General features: G+C 26.7%; 1 protein-coding gene across 5 annotated transcripts in view; it reads right to left on the reverse strand.

Moving 5' to 3' along the window:
* LOC113551894 (cell adhesion molecule 3-like) overlaps window positions 1-18,972 on the reverse strand; it is a 405,828-nt gene that overhangs the window by 211,060 nt on the left and 175,796 nt on the right. Inside the window, exon 1 of one of the 5 annotated variants that reach the window (XM_026954460.1) lies at window positions 15,610-15,687. The exons of the other annotated variants lie outside the window; for them this stretch is intronic. The gene's annotated coding sequence lies outside the window, so the exon portion shown is untranslated. Of the gene's footprint in view, window positions 1-15,609; window positions 15,688-18,972 lie in introns of those variants that run through there. 5 annotated transcript variants of the gene reach the window in all.

An 18,972-nucleotide genomic window follows, 5' to 3' on the forward strand; every position in this document is an offset into this window, starting at 1 on the left:
AATATTGTACCTATATAGAATTAAAAATAGAGTTGGATGACTAGTATACCACATGTTCTGAGCATTCCCGTTGTAATACACCACTCAACTTATCAAAACTTTAAAAACTCGTTTGAAACAAAGAATTACATCTCAAAATAAAAATAAATATATTTAATAATAAAAAATAACGTTGACATTTTTTTTTTCAAAATAATTTTAATATTAGATTATTTTTCGTTTACTAGGCAGTATATTATATTGTTAAACGATTTCCCTATGCATCATATTGTATGATAGCATCATCGTTATGTACGTGCATACATTTAAAACAATGTATTAAACCATAATTTTTTTTTTATTTATCGCAAGATACATTTAACTTCGGTTACATAATAGTAATATTATACATTGACTGAAACAACTAGATAACAACGATTTTTTTTAGTATGATTATATAGTTAGATTTATATATATATACATAAATTTAAAATTGATTTTTTCTTGTACTCATATTATTATCACAGAAAAAAAAATTATCTAGTACAAAATTAAAATCATAAGTTAAATTTTTCATTTATTTCATTATTCAAATAAAAATTAAATAAATAAATAAATAATAATAATATCATATTATAATATAATAAGTAGCACAATATTTAAATTAGTAACAACTTTATTATTACTTAATTGAACAAAAAAAAAAATAGTCAATATTGACCTTATTGAGTTGTAAGATACAATTTTGGATAATAATTTTATATATATATATATATAAGTATTACATTTGTTCTTGATTAGTTTCAATCATGTCCAGTAAGCCCTAGGGATTTTAAGGAACAATATTTCCCAAAATATAACATCAATATAATTTACTATGTCAAATTATTTTTTTGGAGTGCGTTTTATATTTTGGCGCTTGTTTAATCGAATAAAAGAAGTAGACATTTAGCTTAAAAATACGACGTTATTTTATCTTTCATAATAATATTATACATAAGTACCTATGTTTAATGTTTATACATTTTAGATTCTGAGTGGAGCGATAAATGTATTGATTGTTTAAACAGTTCAAAGGGATGTGAGTGTGAGTGCGTGTGTGTGTGTGTATCTATGTACAAGATAAGTAGTCGAAAAAAAGTTAGGTTAAGCTTTTATTTTAAACTTTGAGAATGGTTTTGGGTAGCGAATTGGATCTAGTTTGTACTTTAGATAGGTCAATATTAAAAATATCAAGCATTTTATTATAATTGAAAAAAACAAATAAAAAATGATGAAAAAAATGGAATTTTTATGTAAATTGACTGTTATTATTAAAATAATTGTTTTGATACTATGGTTACATTACAACTTTTGTGCATATTACTAATAATTATTATATTATGTAAATTAATTTTAAGATATTACCTACCTATTTATACCACGAACTTACTTACACTGTTTTATGGTAAGATAGTATATTGACTCAAAAATTAATAAAATTGATATAGGTAATACTATGGTATAAATATGTATATAATATAAATATATATACATATTGTTTTAATAATTTAATGGGTGTTAATAATATGGTAAATACAATATTTTCAGAAAAAAATAAATCAATTTACGGTTATACTATTTATAAAATAAATTACTCTTATACATAAATATAATAATATAATAAGACATACTTAGTGGTATAGGCTGACAAATCGATACCCACTTGCTTACATTTTAAAGTTATCAAATTATGTATAAATTAAGGCTACAGTAATAATAAATCAGGAAATAAACAGCAGTAAAATATTTTTAAAACTCTTCTGAATTATAATCAATGTTTTGGAATGATTTAAGATTCTGATATATTTTTTGCTTTGTAAATAATGAATCATTATTTATTGACATTATATTTTAGTATATCATCATGATTGTAGAAGTTAATAACAAATACTATACAATATTATATTATAAACAAATTTATAACACAGAATATAACAAATTAGAATTGGATGTTTCCAAGTCTTAATTCTACTTTGAAAATACGTTTAACTGCAACTCGATACCTTATATTCTATTAAAACATACATAATGTTTATGATATTAATTATAAACTTTAAATTTATCAATTAAAAAAAAAAATAATTAAATTAAATTTATGTGGATCGTATTCTGATATTATATACTTATGACAGATTCTTAAAATCGTTATCATTTGCATGGATTTTATGTTTTTGGGTTTACCCATAACTTTATTACACATTTAACATTTTTTGAGTCCAATAAACTCATAAGAATGCAACTAAGAGCAATTATACGAATTTGAAGTATAACATTTTAAATGATTTAATATTTACAGACTACATTGTTTATCAATAAAAATCAATACATTTTTACTTTAAATATACATTTCCTCCTCTTCCTTGCCTAATAAATATACTAAATTAATATTAGATTTATTTAATGTAATACGTTATAAAAAAGAAAATAGAAATGTACATAATTTTAAATAATAATAATTTTAATAAACTATAGTTTAATACGTTTTTTTTAAAAAATATCGCTTCGATAAACTGTAGCCGTGTAATCGCAAACTGACAATTTATTAAATAATATGTTTTCTAGTGATAATACCGTAGAAACTAATCAGTTTTCTATGAAATAATAATACCCTGTGCTGTGTAAATCATATTATATGATATTTTCATCACTCTTATTGTGGGTACTGATAATACCAAGGTTATTAATGATGGAACTATACTTGAAATATAAAATATTGTTGATTTAATTTGTTTAATGTTCGTCAGAATTATTATACGAGTAAGACCATGGTATTAAAATTGGATTATTTTTCTGAATAATAAAAAATTAATAAAATTAATCACTGCAATTACACTATAATATAATTATGTTGATTAAAATATATTGATCATTATTTCAGTGAAATTTCAATATAGAAACAAACAAAAAATTGTAAATTGTTCATTTTTAATTATTCCTCTTGATGAGGAATATTATGATAGGTATTGTCATTTCGTATCGACACAACCCAAGATGTTTTTCGAAACTTAAACTCGGTTATCCATATCGTCGAACAGTATAGAAATATTTGAACTGTCAACAAGTTTTCTCGTAAATCACTATTCGACGTAGTTTATGTTTGAACGCAAAACATTGTTTTTACCACTCGGTAGTAGTTACGGTGGCATATTTAAAATTGTGTTAAGAATAAAATAACGATAAATAATGTGCTATATTGAACGACATACTTATAGAGAATAGTGCAAATAATTGAACGTTTTTTTTTTTTTTTTTTGAGTGTACTAATTGCTTTGTAAGATAATATTATATTATTGTAATATTGCAAAATATATATCCTGTAGTTTGGTAATAATATGATGTAAGTGGTAAGAAATAAAAATACACCGAGTGATATAGTATTTGACTATCACTGTTTCGCGAAACATATTAAATGTAATATTATATGCGGACAAATAATAAACATTAAATACGGTGGAAAAGGCTGAGAAATAAAATTGAGGTTACGGTTGAAAATCAAAAAATGTTTTTGAATTTTAGAACAGTAAAAGGTAAAATAGTGAATCAAGCTTGAAAAAAAAATGTAGAATGTAAATACTTTTGAAAACTTCTGAAAACATTATAGAATCTATAAATATTATCAAAAAATATAATATAATGGTTCGTTTAGAAATACTTTAATAAAATACAAGTTCATCTGGTCACTAAAAAAGTCTAGGTTTATTTTAAAACAAGCCATAGTATTAGATGATAAGTAACAATAGTTTAAAATAAAAACTTCAAAATAGCGTTTACCCGCCATACCTGTAGTAATAATGCTACCGATACAATCTGTGTAAAAATGGAAATGAAAACAAACTTCTTATATAAGTAATAATAATACTTGTATTTATGTTTATATTTTTAATTCGTATGTACTATGTTGTTAGATTACTGTTTTATTGTGTACCCGGGACGTTCTATTCCTAAACACGCCACTGCGTCTATTACTGAGTCAAGAAATCCTCTGAATATTGTGTGTTTTGGGCACCGTGCTTATTGTTTGTAACCCCCCCCCCCCCGTGTTACCTGTGTCCCTAAATCGGTAGGCCATCTAGCGCAAGTGCGTCATTTCTGTTTTTGCGTGCCTATTGTAATTCATGAATTAATTGAACGGCATAATCTTACGACTTGCTGATTATAAACTTCTATTTTCTATTAAATTTCTTAGAAAACTAAATGTGCCAGCGTGAGGTTAATCCTAGAACATTTATCTTATTTTACGCCTAGTACATTGATACTGCATAAATATAATTACAAACATAATGTCATTATGAAAGTATAAAACTGGACATGTAAATCGTTGTTTTCTGTTGAATGCGTTATTTCTAGTATAGAAATCGTGTTAGACTATATGATATGAACGCATATGTATCGGTTTATGATTTAAGTCTCTTAAAAGTATTACTTTTTTATTTTGTAGAAATACCATTTTATCATGTAAGCAACAAGAATACATTTATAGAAATAACTTATCATCATAAATTGTTGCGACATTTATAGACAAATCCACCGGTGTGTTTTAAATGTATGTAAACTATTGGGAAAGTATTAGGACAGAACATAAACTTTTGAACATTAAATTTAATATGTCATGACATACGATTTATTTTTCAAATAATACTTGAAGTAATGTTGTAATATATTTGTTAAAATATTTATATTGGTTGACGTCGTCGTCGTAAGGTTTTATTTCTTACATATGATGTGAAGAGTACGATACTATCTATGCTATAATTATTCATTTGCCATTTAAAAAAAAACATTGTGCATATTGTACAATAGGTATGTATACTTATATATAATATAATATAATAGGTATGTCGCATTGTACAAGTAGGCACTTAAATATATATAAATATTGAACCAATTTTAATTATTATTTATCGTGGAAATGTACTAAACGTAGTTAATATAGTAAGTATTAATTGTACTGGGTTAATTAATAGGTCGATTTGATGAATGTGTTAAATTTGAATTAATATTATAAAATATAATTATATTCAAAGTACAATATTCTGACTGCAACGGGCGTACTATTAAGTCACATGTAAATATATCATTCCCTTATATGGAGTACTTTAACGTTTTTATGTCCATACAATAGAATACGGGAGATATCAATTTGGTAATTAAACAGACAAGTGTAGATAAAATAACAAATTTAACAGTAAAAAAACATTCCTGTGTACATTTGAATCGTGATCATAGTACATATTATTGATGATCATGATTTCTAGTGAGCACCAATGTACATGGTAAATTGCATGATTGTGCATGTTAGGTTAGGTTAGTTATACCATCGTATAATTTTAATACTTAAAATGTATGTAAAATATTATATTTGATTTTTAACTTTGACATAATTATATGGTTTAATTAATAAAGCTAAATTTCTCATTTAAAAATAATAATAATAAAAAATCAAATTAATTTGACAGAGATTTAAAAAAAAAAATTTAGATAATTTTAAATAACTATAAATAGCTCAATAAGTACCAAAATAATTTAAAAATCATTTTAGGTCTTTAAAATACCAATAATCAATATTATAATATAAACGATTAATAAATATATTTTAAATTCTTATAGATTTTGAGTAGAGCAATGAATGTATTGATTTTAAAATGATGTGTGTTTTTGACGGGAATTTGTATATTGAATTTCAATTGTACACACCTATAACAGTATAATCGACATCTAATTTACCCCAGAGCGTTGCTCGGGCTACCTTCTTTCTTTTTTTTTTTTACTTTTTTGAATTGGAAAATTAAAAAAAAAAAAATGTTAATATTTTTGTTTTTAGTTTTTCTCAATTACGTACATTTACTTTTTTATTTTTTAATACCCCCTTCCCCACCACCACTGCAAACTATATTAATAAGATTCGATTTATTAATAAGAAAAGTACTAGAGTTTTTTTACGTTTGAACTAAAGGTTCCAGCTAGATTCACTATTCTACCCGAAAAAATATTGAAGTTGAAAAACATTTTAATTGCTTTAAAATGTGATGACAAACGTAAAAATATAAAAAATACACATATTCTTGTATAATCAATTTATTCATCCCTATGCTGCTTTTCTCAGAATCTATAATATGTTTATGCCAATTGGTCAGTTTTTTTTTTATATATATATTTTTTTTTTTTGAATTTTCCCTTAAAAGTTCAACACTTGCATAATGTTTATCAGTATCATAAACTTTTTTAGTTGTAACACATTTATATTATATTAAAAATTTAAAAAATACACCAACAAAAACAGTATAAAAAAGTTTATCATTTTAAAAATTATATTGGTTAAATAATAACATAATTTAAAATATAAAAAACTACGTTAAAGCACTAACTAAACATTTTTTTTTTTATTCATAATTAACACAAGAAAAAAATGAATATCTTTGTAACCTAAGTACGTTATATATTGTAATAGACGTACATGGTACATAACTGATATTTAAATTTAAGTATTTAATAACAACAAATAATTAATTTATGATAAATAAATGGAAATAAAAATATTTTCTAGAAAAAAAGGATATATTAATTAAAATAATATCTTCTGTAATAGTTGAAAAAGCTGAAATGTTTATCTTAATGAAAAATATTCAACATTGTTTGAAAAAAAAGTAAATTATTTTTAATTTTGTGAATTGCATGTGGTATTTTTACAGGTGTTTCACTATTTATACTTTAAATTTAAGAAAAATCTCAAAATTACAATAGCAAAATTGGGTTATAAATGTATGTACAATATTTATATCATATTATATCTTGTTGGTAACAGCTGGTAAATATTATAAAATAAGCGTTCTATACAAAATTTATAAAATTAGAGTTCAATAGTGTGGACATAATAAATTATGTAGAGTTACTTGAAAATTAGATAACATTTTGTTCGCTATGCAAAAGTGTACTCTTATATTATTATGTAGCTTTTATGATTGAGAATTAAGTTAGATTAATTTGAGTAAATAAAATAACATTGTAACATTTTTTCAAATCGTATTGTACCTTTGATCCACGTAATATTCTAAATGTTCAAAACCTATCAAATGTTTAATTATACAAAACATATTATTTTGTTTAAAAAGCCTTCTGAAAATATAAGAAATATCCATCTAATTCTTCGGGTGTAAATATTTGCAACAAAGGAAATCAAATAGCGATAACTAATGATATAATATACAACGTAGATAAAATCATTTAGATACGATATATTAACCGCGAAGTAATTGAAATTCAAACTAAACAACATAGTTTGTATAATTCGTTGGAATATTCCTTTAAATTGAATTGATTCGCAGAAAATTTAAGTCTTTTGAAACACGAAATGTATACACGTACTATACACTATATACTGTAGAATGGAAATAGATAGAAAAACAACAACTAAAGCTTTTATTTTACAAAGTAAAACACAGACCTCGTTGACTAGATATTTTTTTATTTTTTTATTTTTTTACTCGGTGAATGTCTCTGCTTCCATTTGGCAATAAAAACGTAATTAATATTCTATGAAGTGTTCCCACTTCTCATTAGATATACTCAAACATATATAAACCAGGTATGATTCAGTGAACATGGTTCCAGTTATTAAGCATCCGATGCTAGTCACAGCAACGCATGATTACCATTAGTTTAATTATTACCATACCAAAGTCAGTTCAAACTCTAGCGTTACACGTGTTATTAGTTATCCATTATATTATATTAGTGATTCATCAATAATTTTGACACCTGGCTTTTTTATATTTTACTAGTGTGTATTTTTTTCGAATTGTAATTTTTAACATTTTTAAAAATACTCAAATGCAATGTTTTTAGGTATTTTTATTATTTTAGACCGTTTAATAATTCATTTATTTACACCAGATAAACATTTATACTACTTTTATAAGTATATAAGAAGTATATAAGAATTAATTTCTACACATTATTGTGTTTCGTTTACCTAATAAAGATATCATTGTGCAGTTAGTCTTTTTTTCTTATGGATTCAAAATATTTTGCCGTAAATGAAAAGATAATAGGTGGTGTATATTCAAAAAAAAAAAAAAAAAATGATAAAAAATATTAATTTATAGAAGAATTAATTACTTTTATAAAAAGAAAATACCATAAAATGTGTTAATCTTGGTGCCATAAATTATAAAATTCGGAAAAATATAAGCTTAAATAAGAAGAAAATAATGTACAATTATATTATAATTATAATTATAATACGCTCAAACCCTTTAACATGCAAAGTAGAATTTTGTTTACAATTTTTTAATATTCATGTTTCAAACAAAAACATATTTAAATAATATAGTTAAATTTAATATTAAAAATAAATAAAAATAAAGTCAATATTCAAATAAATGGCTGCAAATTATTCAATTTCCCTTATACTTACGTTTAAAACAAAATCACTTCATGAGGACATTTCCTCATTTATCAAAGCGACTAACTTACAATATAAACGGTTTATGTTTTGACATCAAATTACCTTCCCCATCCCACTTCGTCTAAAAATAATGGATAGAAAATACATCTTATGACATTAACATTAACTTCTGGAGTATTATCAATGGATGGTCTTCGATGTTTATGTATGAGAATTTCTCAATTGATCGATCACGTTAATCATAATTTTAAATTTGTCTAAATACGCTAAATAACACACATTTTTTTTTAAGTTATCCTGACAAAATATCGTCTAAACTTAGATAAATACAGTTAAAATTATTTTTTTTTTTAACGGATAACATTATTTGATAACTTTTTTTTACAAAGTACGATAACAAATTAGCATTATACAATTATTATGCTAAATATCTTACAAATTACAATCATACAAAATTATTGTACTATTGTAAATATAATATTATTTACAATAGTAAGGTTAATGAACTAATCTAAAACGTTGTGAGAACAATTACCTTGAAGTCTCGTCTGTTAAGACGGATATTTAACCCGAAAATAACTACATATCAAAACCACGCAGTGTAAGATTCTTTCTTTCACTATCGCTAGTGGTATATTGAGTTATTCAAGAATGTATTAGACAGAAATGTTGACGTTTCTTGATGAAATAGAAGTTTATAATATATTATATATTAATAAACGTTTCCAGTAGATGCCGATTTTAGAAACGCCTAATCTGGACGGACGGTTATAGTTGCGTTTCACAATAATAATATTGTTTACAACCAACGTGCAATATAACGACAGCTTTATGTTCTCTCAATCACCGACTTCAAGCCATATATATATATATATATATATATATAATATGTCATTATAACTTAGGTTAGGTAAATTGTATATCACAATCAAACAGTGACATGGTAACCAAACTATCTATGTCTTGGAAGATAGAGGTGCAACTATTAATATTGAAGACCTCCTATCAAAAAAATAATTTTATTTATAATGACTAATACGATGCAATAAGTTATATATTTTTTAGTTAAAGTGAAGATGGATTTAAAACAATTCAGTTAGTAATCTCGTAATTAAATGTACCATTAAATCAAGTCACGAGACAATTAGATAAATTTAATTTTTTTTAATATTTCAAGGTTACTAAACTAAATTATAATTTTTCAAAATCTTGTGAAACACATAGTTTTAAATTATTATTTTATAAAAACAAATGTAAAAAAACACAGTACTCACTGCAGTCGAAATAAGAAAATCGTAGAATTAATTAGATCAACTAAAACTCTGTCTTGGTACCACATAACATTTCAAATTTGAAAACTGGTTTATATTTTACAAACTTTTATGAGAAAAGCAGAGTAAGTTTAAACATATTTAAGAAGTTTTGACTTGAAGTGTATACAGAAAAAAAAGACACGTTAACTTAAAATAAGTTATTTTAATTAAAAACAACGATAGAATGAAAATGGGGATTGTACGTATATTTATGTAGAATACTAAATAAACAACTATACTTTTATTTTTATTTATGAAAAAAAACATAAATTAATAAAATTGCGTACTTTTATAATTCACAATTGATGAATAAAATGATAACATTTACGAGTCATTGGTAAAACAATTCCATTGATTGAGTGTTATTATTTTTTATTAAAATTGCATTTAAAAACGATTCACTAATTACATATCAATTTATATGAAACTTAATTTAATCAATTATGTGTGATCCTTATATAATGCACTGCGTATATTTTTTATTGCGGTAAAAAATTATTATAATATATGCATTTCTCACGCATAGAACCTTAAAACCAAATTATTCGTTATTGTTTTTCCACTTCGCAAATCAATATTTTCACGAAAATTTTTTTTCTATTTCATTTATTTAGTTATTTAAAATATTAAGAATTTAAATAAAACACAAAATTATGTTCCATAGTCAATAAATACTATCAAAGACAGAGAAAGCATCATTCGTATCTGATTGTTTAATGTATATAAGGCTATACCAAAAATACCAACATACTTTTGGCGATCACATAATCATTCCAAATCCCGATCAATTTAATATTTAAATAACTTGGTTACCGAGTACCTACGTCATATTATAATTCATATGATTAATATGTTATTAATAATATGATTTAAGCAAATAAATGTAGATTGGTAAATAATACGTTTTAATTTTCAGATATTAAATTATTGATTGAAGGTTGAAATAAATTTAGTTTGTTAATACCGAAGGAATGTGTTTAATACTGGTGTAGATTTTAGTTTATTATTAATAGCATAAAAAAAAAACATTTATTTTAAACAAATTAATTAAGACTTAGTTCTTATTTGATCAGTAGTTGTAAATAATTTAATTTGAATTATACGAAATAATAATAGAATAGTAAAAATGTAATATCTAATTATCATATTATTAATACCAAAATACTTTACATATAATATTAAATTTTATATTATTCATTAGGTATATTGTATCGTAAAATAAATAATATGTATCTATACATTTACTAATTATATTTTTAATACGCATACATTATTAAAACACTAGGCAATAATATGATTAAATAAACCAACGTCAATGTGGGTTCAAAATCAACTGTGGATAGGATTTTCAGAATAATTACACGTCATAATGTTTTTCTTTTGATAAAACGAATTTAGTACAGGAAATCTTGGATGTTTGACCTAAATATATTGTGTAATTAAAAAAAAAAAAAAAATGAAATGGCTGTACCGTTTGAATTCGATTGTACAAACCAAAAATATTATTCTATATTATTTTGACCAGTGGCGTAATTGTGTAAAAATCGAATAGGGAACAAAATAATAATTTATTCAGAAAAATCAAAACCTTAAATTACTTATTCTTGCACAGGTCTTAAAACTTGTTCAATGTCTTAGAAAAAAATAAATCTTATGTAACCGATATTGTTAAATATTATTAAGTATAATATAATAATTCATTAATAAAAAATGCTGTTCATAATTTATACTTATGGAATAATTTGTCATATGAACATTAGATTGTTATCATTAAGGTATCTTGTTTTGTAGTATTCTATAACTACTCAATTATACAAATTTATATAATTATATTTTCAGTCATATTTTACATACGGATGATTCTTAGAACATAACAAATTATGTATATAGTATGCTGTAGAAAAAAAAATGTTTAAAATTCATAAATTACTAATATAACTACCTATGTTTTAAATTATTTTTTTTATTCACATTCAATGCATTTTCTGCATATTTAAGCATACTTAAGCGTTTATATGAATGTTTTTGAATGCATATTAAAACGTTTATCGTGACATATTTAGAGCTACAACTCACAAGGACCATTAATAATTCATTCATTATATTTTATTTTAGAAGACTTCATGATTTCTACTGTTGTCATATCGGGGGAAAATGATACCCTTACCACTTGGCAAAAATGTAAAGGGGTCAAGTGCACTCTTGCCCTCCATCACAATTCGTCCCAGAGCTATCGTAGTGTTCTGCCACTTTTCAATACTTCACGATTTATATTTTTCGAAGTTAATTATGAGGTGTAAACATGTCCAGTTGTGCTAATGAATACCAATATAATATTATAATATTGAAATTATTGTAATATTTTTCTTATTATTATTATTTAGATAGTTATGTATTAATAGGTACATTATAGTTTTAACAAATAATCAGTCATATTAATATTTAGATACACATATTTTTTCTCAATTTTAAAGTAATTATGATTTAAAATAGTGAATTGTTTGATATTATATTTTATTGAGATATGATTATACATTACCATTATCGCGGTGGAGTATTCAACGACAATAACTAATTAAATACTTTACATAATAATTTTTACCGAATTATTAAAATTCTACAGTATAGACTTGTAAATTATTGATATCGAACGAAAAATTAGTCATAATTTATCATAATCAAAACAATTGTTAACGAATTCATAAATCATAATATTGAGTAGGTAGATCGGTGTTTTGAATTTTTACATATTTGCATTACAAAAACTAAATACACCCTTTTTTTCTTTTGTGTCTATAGTTCGAGTAGTTTTCACGATATAACCCGTATTATTTTTTTACTAACAATATATTTTACTTATATGACAACCCAGGACATATTAAATGACGCGAAGGGGATACAATCGTATCTGGATCATAAAGGCAATAACATTTTATCGACTTATTCTTTGTAACAATATAAGTGTCATGATCTATAGTTTTGTATATTATATGCTTTGGGAGTAAACTTCACACAGATAGTTTGTATCCGCCATTAAAGGTCGTTTGGCCTAATGTATAGACGACGATAATTTATTGTCAATAAATTTAAGGTTTTCCTGAAAGCTCGTCGTACAAACACGAAATAAATTAAGTCCTAGTACGATTTAAATTGATTAAATTATCGTAACTATTCAAGTCAGAAATTATTAAAATAGTGAAAATGTCATCGATCGTATTAACGACGAAAATAAATAAATAATTGAAGCATAAATAAGTAATTATGGCGGGAAATAATTGTCGCCACTATACCAATAACAAAAACAAAACAAAACAAAAAAAAGTTAATCATAAAATATAATAACTTATGCGTTCTCGGTCTGGTCGCCGGAGCGGTTGGAGAAACTTTTAGGTGACGACGCCACCGGATAAAACAGATAGACATACTGGAAACGATATCGGAACAGTTGTGATATATACACCGTCCTATCCCTTGACTTATAATATAACGACGGTGCGGGGATGCGATATTATCAATTTAATCGCTCTAGCGAATATTTAAAAACCTCGTTTAATATTGGAGAAACTTCGGGGCGTCCGTAAAGTGTTATTAATAACATAATAATGTCGGCGTGGGCGCTAAGAGTTGGCGGCAACGAAGGGAGGAAAATGGTTAAATAGAATGGAAAGGTGAGGTTCAAAAATAATGGAAAAAAGTGACGGTTCGGGTTTGTGCAAATGGGAAAAAAAAGAACACGTCCCGTATAGGGGAGACCCGTAACAGAAAATGCTTTTAGACTCGATGACGTGAATTTTTTCCAACCACATCCCTTAAGCTTGGGTTATAATTTCGGATGGCGCTTCGGGTTTCCAGATGGTAGAAAAAAAATCCCTCCTTTTCCGACTGTACAGCTTTGAGGGAAGCGCGACTGACTTTATTAAAAAAACAGACAGACGGCAAACGTTTTTTTTTTTTTTTTTTTTTTATCATGCTGTAGCGATAGGGTCACGACCGGACGAAGAGACTATATCTGAATATATAATATTATATATTGGTATTATTTTACAGGTGAAAAAAACCCGAAGAAAATTAAATAATTTGTCTGAATTCAATTTCGATGGTGTCAGGGTGAGGGAGAGGGTGCGGTAAAAGTTTAAAAACTGCTGTGGGACGCGGGGAAAAAACAATAATATAATAACGAGAAAATGACGAGTAAATTTATTATTATCATTATTATTATTGCGACATCCCCGCAGTGAGGGCGAATTATGATTGTGTTTGTATTAATTAAATATAACGTCACTGAAGCTGCCGCAGGAGTTTTTTACGGTAAAAATTTTAACAAAAAAAAAATAAAAATAATATTTTTATCGAATTATGTACGGTGTGGTATTAGTAGTTGATCGATCGAACAGTGTTGAACTCGGATAACCAATATATATATATAAAAATCGATTACTTTTTTTACTATAAATGTTCGTTTATTGTTTTAAAAACTAAAATTACAAAAAAATGTTATAAAATTTCGATGTTTCAAATTTATAATGGACACATATTTTCATAATACTCATTTTATAAATTTAGAAGATAAATCTACCTATCTATATAGTGTAGCCCCTGGGTTACTCTTTTATCGACGACCTCATATTATCTTTATCATATTACATATTCTCATTGAAAAAAATAGTTTACCGATTGTATGAAAAACACTAACGACAAAAATTTAAAAAAATAATAAAAAAAGGATAAGCCTACCAGTAAAATATTAAGAGTTACGAGTATTGTTCCAACCATATATTTTTTTAAATTTCTTTGGAGGTAATAACTATGAAACAAATCAAGTATTTTGATAATTACATACACTATAATATATAGACTATAAAAACAATAATGAATAAAAAATTTTATTGATGATTTAAATAATATCAAAATTTAATGTTATTTTATTTGAGGATAGGTATACGAAATTAATCATATAAAATGTAAAGCAATAATACAACAATCAAGATAAGAGATAATTAGAAGGTAATTCAGATATAGAATATATACCTTATTTTATTGTTTAAATAACAGGTCGATTCTGCGTTGTACAGCAGTTGCAATAATATTGAAAAAAAAATATTTTAAGGAGGGTTGTGCATTTTATGCAATAGGTAATCATGATGAAATATGCATCCGATTGTGCACCAAAAATATGGAGATATGCCAAATTTTTGAAAATAAACCACATAATAAAATAAGTTCACAATTATTTATACAACTAGAAAGATACCAAAAAAATATGTTAAGAAAATTATTAAAATTGTAGATAAAAAAGCGTATATTATTATCTAAAAAAAAAAAAAAAGAATACGTAAAATAAACTTACTATATTATTATTAAAATATCAGATTCAAATGTCAAATAGCACGTATATAAGAAACACTGCAAATGGCAACAAATAACCATACTTCCTCTCAAACAATAATCAACATATGAAAAAACAGTTATACTCGTACTGTGCACAAACGGCTAAAATGTGTAAATATACAATTTTGAATTTGGAAAGGTTACAATATAGTAAGCATAACAGTGTATCTAATTTATTTTTGAATTTAAAACGCAATTGATCAATGTTAAATTTACAGTGCTGATTATGTACAAGCATAATGTTTTTGGCGGTACTAACGAACGATTTATTTAACGAGTGTCGAGCATTTCAGATTTTAACCAAATTATCATACGAAAACCTGACGGCGCAAAATACTTCGACGAGTGTGATTTGACCTTACGTTTTTGATCTTCGTGAATTGTTCCCATCATTAAAACGTAACTGTTTGGGAGTTGGGACGCGTGTGCGCGTAGATATTTCTCAGAAACGTAAATTTTATCATCGACAACAATATTACTTACGCGTTTCCACAACATGATATTATGCGTATCGTATAAATCTAACGCAACAGTGTACGTGTTAAACGGTTTATGGACGCGCCAACCGCGAACTTGTCATACATAAACGCTTATGACGCAGCACCGCCGCGTGTAACGACAATCGCCGTAACGCGAACATTTCGATAGACAACCGCGATCGACCGGCGAATAAAAATAAAGCAAATATTTACTCGGATCGAATAAACCCGCCGGGTCGTCCGCCGTTAATCTGGGCCCGCAATAACCTAACGCGAATTTGTCCGACCGGAGACACGACGCTATATCGGTCTTAAATCGGCACCCCCGACGCCCAGACTCGGGTTAAATAATGAACAAACCATTTAGCAGACCACTGACCCCGAAACAAAGGTCCGCCGCCGCCGCCGCCGCCGCCGCCGCTTTTCGGCGCACCGACGACGACAGCACCGACCGGGGAGCGAGCGAGACGGTCGTTTCGTATACGTACTTAATAACGTAATGGCGCGGAGGCGGCCTTTGGACGAGCGGCCCGTGATATACATCGTTACAGCGAACACGCTTCAGCGGAATATGTCAGCGCGTCCATCACGGGCGACGCGCACATTTTCTATACGTATATAATACAACGGCGTTATGGAAATATATTATTGTTTTTATCTCGGTGGCACGCCACGAAACTGTGATGACGACAACGGCCATATATTATGATAATGATAATAGTAATATGTTGATGCGTGAACGGGACTTCGGTTTGGGCAATTTGTTAGTTACCTGTCTAGTGCCTATCTGCCGCGCGACTTATGACCTGAAGATAATATCTTGGCGATTAGAGCGTAGGCTGTAACAGTTATACTCGCGCATAATATACTACCATAGCGGAATATAATATAATATTATGAACGATATATGCGTATTATGTATTTTGACTTTGTAGTGTTTAAAAATAACGCCGTAACATCCTAGACAGGCACACATTCGAAATTATTTTTCAACACTCCCTAATCGAGTGTTGTCCTTTCAGTTTGATTGATATAAACGCCACTATAAAGCAGGCTAAAGTCAGAAGAAATTCTAAAATTCTAATTTCATATAGTCGAATGTTTTCGTTCAGACATTTTTATAATATTACTTTACAATAAATATTGTGACGTAACACTATACATTGTAGGCAGGCACATCGTATATTATGTGCACCTGCAAATAGTCAGTAATAACATACTATGACACAACAATTTATAGTATTCATAGTGGATATACAATTTGTTATTATGTCTAATGGAAAAAAAAAAAATTTTTTTTTTATTAAAATCGAATAACTAAGCACGATAGAAAAACATATTAATTAAACCAGCTAATAATCAACATTTATTACACGGGAGTGAGCTAACAATTTCCCGAGAGCTGTTTCTACGCAATAATACATAATTTTGCTTTATACCTATTTATCATAATTAATTTATAACTATGATTAAAATTTATATCGATACCGGTTAAAATTTTCACTTGATTTTAATACTCAAATTCAGTTAATTGGACTGAAAGAGGTTTGAACTTAGAACGTCCAAATAAGGTCCTTGATTGTACCTATATCGCTGGAGCAGTTATAATTTTGTATTATACCGATAGAAAAAAAAGTAAATGCTTAAAATATCTTAACAATTATTATCTTATAAGCATTTGATAGCTTGCAAAACAATTATCCAAAGTCGTTAAATATGCCTTGTATATTATTACATTATATGTTTTAACATTTCACGAGTGTACGGAATGAACTAAATAACAATCATAACTTTATGGTCGAACACAAAAAAATGTAACAAATACACGTGAGAAATATTAATTAAAATAAATGTATTTATAAAAAAAGTTTGGAAATGGTTATTTTGTATGGAAAAAAAATAATTCAAAGCTTTGACATAATATTTAAAGTAGTAATCATCGAGTTGAATAGAATTTGAAACCGATTAAATAAGGATCTTGAAACGAATTTATAAGTAACTTGTTTCCTGGGATTTTTTATTTTATATGTATGGTATTTATTTTAATTCGAAAACTTTTATGATTTTCTTTTAAGTTTTCGATGATTTTCGAGATGCTCAAGTGGTTTTATAATGATTTACTTAATCTAAAATCGTAATAAATAAACGGAAAAAAGTGTACATTATGACTGTATTCCACTCGATATAGGTATGGGATTCAGAATTATAACATTGAGTTGTTAAAAGGCATTTACAGGGCGTATTGCGTATAATTTATGACGATACTTCAATTGTAAATCATATATAATATGTGCAATAAAATACCGTATAAACTGAAGATTTAACTGTTGATATACTGTAGAAATGAGCTAATGAGAAATCTAATGTGATCGAAAACCGGAAAAAAAAAAGTCAATAATTAAAACATAATATACTTAACGAACCTGACGCATATTCTTTTGGCAGTCGTGATGATTAGTCATTTCAATCAGGTTTGTACATACACTTATACAAAAAGTAAGATACACAATATCAACCATATCTTTTAGTTTAATTTTGAACGTATTATTAGTATCTCCGGAATGTAAGATGATTCTAAAAAATTAAAATAATTAAACGATCTAACCATTAAAATCACTTTGTTATATATAATGGATGCATACAATAATATAAATGATAATACAAATATCATATGTGTTTATATACTGTACTGCTATACTATATTCATTTACGTCATATTTTTTATTCTTTTTATTGTAAACGGCTTTCTAATAGGTAGTTAATAACATTATAAGCTCTATATCCCTTTACGCGTTTAATGTGTGTACGCGCTGTATGCAGTACAACACGGAGGTAAACTCAGGTAATAAATAAATGGAAATTCAAATTACCCGATACATTCGTGTCCGAGTAAACTTTGTCGGGGTAATGAAAATAAAAGTTTGAGACAACGCGCCTTGTTATTAGGTGTGGGTACAGAGCACACTAGCTCGGACTACAAAGTACAAATCTATAAGAACGAATGCGACTACTGCGATGTGATTACTTTGTCAAACTTAGGATTTCTTTTTTGAATTTCCAAAGAGTTTCAGCTCAAAACCGAGATAAATATCGACGTGTGCGCGTGTTTGTAACCGGAAGTTATTTTTAGCCAATCGAGAGTATATTATTATGGTCTGTAATGATGATAACTCCGAAATCCTATCCAATATACGCGCGACCATATTTTTCTCTACATTTTTTACTCCGGTGTTAATACACCATTACAAGGCGTATTAACACTATTATAGTACGTATTATGTCGACCAATAGGAAGGCGGCCGACGGTATTTTTGTCGTATATTGCTATTGTTGTCCGGAGAACAATGTCCATTGTACCTTGGTCATG

Source organism: Rhopalosiphum maidis, chromosome 2 (genome assembly GCF_003676215.2).
Source record: "Rhopalosiphum maidis isolate BTI-1 chromosome 2, ASM367621v3, whole genome shotgun sequence".
Classification (NCBI taxonomy): domain Eukaryota; kingdom Metazoa; phylum Arthropoda; class Insecta; order Hemiptera; family Aphididae; genus Rhopalosiphum; species Rhopalosiphum maidis.